The sequence below is a fragment of the Montipora capricornis genome, chromosome 14 (assembly GCF_036669925.1).
Source record: "Montipora capricornis isolate CH-2021 chromosome 14, ASM3666992v2, whole genome shotgun sequence".
In the NCBI taxonomy this organism is placed as follows: Eukaryota; Metazoa; Cnidaria; class Anthozoa; order Scleractinia; family Acroporidae; genus Montipora; species Montipora capricornis.
In genome coordinates, this window is record NC_090896.1 from 36,376,110 (window position 1) to 36,379,939 (window position 3,830).

At 37.1% G+C, this 3,830-nt stretch overlaps 1 pseudogene; it reads right to left on the reverse strand.

Annotated features, from left to right (window-relative positions):
• Positions 1–1,866: 1,866 nt before the first annotated feature.
• LOC138031925 (uncharacterized) lies at positions 1,867–3,419 on the reverse strand (annotated as a pseudogene).
• Positions 3,420–3,830: the final 411 nt, after the last annotated feature.

Sequence of the window (3,830 nt, forward strand, 5' to 3'; positions counted from 1 at the left end):
AATGAGGGCAGTGCTGACAATAATTTTGCCAGAAAAGTATAAGAGAAATGAAACTATGACATTTTGTTTTGTTCCTCATGCACATTAATATCTTGTGATTCAGAGCCAAACCGTCCATTGACCAGTTCATTGATGGAATGGATTCAGTAGGGAATTTATTCACAGACTACATCAAGAAATGGCCCTAGGTATTCCTTCCACTGTTTGTCCACAATGCTGAACCTTTAACCGTCAATCAGTTTAGAGGTGTGTATGCAGTGGTTTGGGATGAAGAAGGCTTTATCAAAAGGGCTGAAGAAGAGGACAGCATTTACTGTTTTGATCAGTTTTTCATGAAGGTAATTATTTAACAACAATAAGATTTCACCAGTACAGTGCACATTAATATTGTAACAACAATACTACCAGGTACTAGAGCGAGTTTCAATCGAGTGTCGTAAAACTAAAACCAAAGTACTTACTTTGGCCAACCAAAAAGGACGGAGACAATCTGGTAAACCAATCAAAACTTGAACTAATTGCAAGTAGCCGACACAAAGCGTGGGAAACGGTGTACACGCGAGCCACGATTGGTTTTGGTTTCACTTCTGATTGGTTGAAAAAGTGGTGGGAGAACTTTGAGCCAATTACTGAGTGAAGTAATCATAAACCAAAGCAATTCGCTAATTACTTTCTACACTCAATTGAAAACCGCTCTATTATTGTTGCAATATTAATGTGTTACAAGCCAGATTTGTCTTTAGGTTAACTTTTTCAACCTGAGTTAATATTGTCTTCCAGCTATGTCAATATGAACACAGTAACTAATTATTATTTGAACTATAATATCTTTGTTTTTGGTTAAGTAAGTACCTGTTTTGAAACCTAGCTCTTCCACTAACTTGAGTACAAAGTTAGTTAGACAGACGTGTACTTTTTTTGTGTTATCAATATAGAAAAGCAATGATTGTTATTTTGCTTTGTGAACTTTGCTGTCAGTGCATTGTGAAAATAGACAAATGGAAATCACTTTTCAGTACACTTGACAAAATTGTTCCTTATGGAATTTCAAACTTTTGAAGGAAATAGACATGGCTGGGGCCTTGAAATTGTGTCTGCTTACAGGATGCCCATTTTTTGGTACAATTACATGACTTCAAGGGGATATTTCCCTGTGATAAAAAAACTGAAGGTATGAATTTAATCTTGCAGGCTGCAAATGGGTCAGTACCTTGTTCTCTGGAAGACCTGCTAGCATTCATCACTGGTGCCGATCGAATTCCACCTAATGGATTTTCAAGAATGATTAAAGTCCAGTTTTTTGATGTTGAAGCATTGGAAAAGAGAAGGCCCTTTGCCTCAACATGTTCTTTGCAGCTATATCTACCAAGGGGTATCTCAGAAACTGAGCAGTTTAACAACCTTATGATCAGTGCCATCAAAGATAGCTTGGGCTTTCGAAAAGTTTGAAATAGATGTGTCTTTGTTTTCTTGGCACAGTGTGAGTTTAGACTGATACAGAAGTTCAGATTTAAGAGACAATATCTTTGTCTTTGCTTTAGCACGGGAGCAAGTAACTTTAAAAATGTTTTCAATGTTTAAATCTTGGAATATATGCATGTGTTTTAACATTTCATCACCAGCACATTTTATAGGTGTATTTTACTATGAGAAGTGCTTTTGTCGATGACAAGTGCTTAAGTTTTTTAATAAATTGTTGTCTGTACACCGTGTTGACAACTTAGTTACAATACCAGAATTGAGCACAAAAATATTAAGTATATTTAACTTGAAAGAAACCTTTTAAACGATGTTACATGCACCAAATCCATGAACCATAATACCATTTTGTGTAATTCATGTAATTAGCACTAAATTCTTTGTTCTCTGTGTTAGAAAGTTTTTCCTCAAAATTTTCATGACTTTGCCATAGAACTATAACCAGAAAGCAAACTTCTTAATTGCCAGGTTATTTTCAAATCAAAGTTCTTGCAGTTGAATAAAAAACTGAAACAAATCAAATGCTTCTTTTTCATTGTTGGGATGTTGCTTATTCTCGCTCTCAAATACTGTCTCAAAATATTCTGTGTATATGTCCACCTCATGCGGAAAATGACAATGCTCCTCCAGTTCATCTATTTGGGCCTGTGTAACATGCTGCAGACAGTTCCTGCTTCCTGAGTACTCAGGCAAATAAAACAATATGTCTGGAACTCCAGGGACAGTGTCATGCCTCGATTTCCTGATGTAATGGCTATTCCAATGATCTTTAACTTTATCAAGATCAGCTTGAATCACTTTCATGAAGCAAAACCACAAACACTCCATGTGAAAGGTATCACCCAAATTGAGTACCCCAGATTCTGACATATCCTTGAAAAAGGAAATCCACCAGCTTGAGCGGTTGCGTTGTAGAAAAGACCACCAACCTTTCGATGCGTTGATTGGCTGGTGAAGTTCCAAACCTATGGGCTTTCTCTGCTGCAAACTCATCCGTATGAAGGGCTCTAAGGCTGCATTGCATTGCTGCTAATGTCACGTTTTCTGTCCCACAGTCTGATCTTACAATCTTTGGACAACCTTTTAAACTTTGGACAGTGTCTAAATAAAGCTTTGCAGGGACACTTGAAGTTGGATCATTATTGGACTTCACTACTTCAAGCCAGAGGATTTTTCGGCTATAACCACAAATACATCCATGTATGGGAATCCCATATGTCTTCAGCTTGTCAAAGCCTGAGAATAAATGGATCAAGTTAACCAGGCTGTCACAAATATACATGCATTTTCCAACCTATATAAATTACAGCAAACACTAGTGACCATTTATTTTATTATTTTATATGAATATATTTTATTACAAGAACTATGTCGAATTTAAAGTATTTCGATATCAAGGAAGCTGAATATAAACAACTCAAAAGGTCAGCCAAAATGTCATCAAATCTCAGTCATAACATACCGTCTACGTGCCAGCAAAAATTGGGTCCTGGAGATAAGTATTGTCGTCTCCTTAAACGTCTTGCTCTTCTATCTTCCACACCATCAGGGTCAATCTTTTTCAACAAACGAGCAACCAGAGGACGAGGAACATGGACATGATGACTTAAGCGTAAGGCGTGCCAGATATTTCTGTAGCCATCAAGTCTTCCTGCACCCTCGCCTTCTCTTCTGATAAGTAACTCAATTTCAGATTCGATGACATCACGCCCTTTTCTGCTAAGTCCAAGGTCACTTAGTCTTCTTTTCAGTGTTCTCAGGTGCATCTTGTGGCCCTTTTTTTCCAGTAGAGCAACTATAACATCGTACTGGTAACTACGGTGAAACATTTCGGTTATTAACTCATCAGCTGATGCCTGGACGTCCAACTCTCGGCCACAAGAGTAGCAAAACTTGTCATCGCTAGATAGAACTTCTACGCTACAGGTGCTACAAAACATGTTTGAAAGCTCGAAGACAGATCTCTCGCACGCTTTTCACCTCAGAGCCGCCATGTTTGGCATATGTGTGATTTATCATGGTGCCAGTCCTTCCCGAGTCATGCGCGCGCAGAAGTTTTTACTTTTTGTTTGCAGCAACTTTTGATAATTTGCAGCAACTATAGTTTTTATTCATTTCCAGCAGCTTTTAATAATTTGCAGCAACTAGGTTTTATTTATTTATTTGAAGCAACTTTAAATTATTTGCAGCAACTATAATTTGCAGCAACTTTTAATAATTTGCAGCAACTCTACTGTTTATTTATTTGAAGCAACTTTAAATTATTTGCAGCAACTCTACTTTTTATGTATTTGCAGCAACTATCGTTTTTATTTATTTGCAGCTAGTTTTGTTAATTTTCAACAACTATT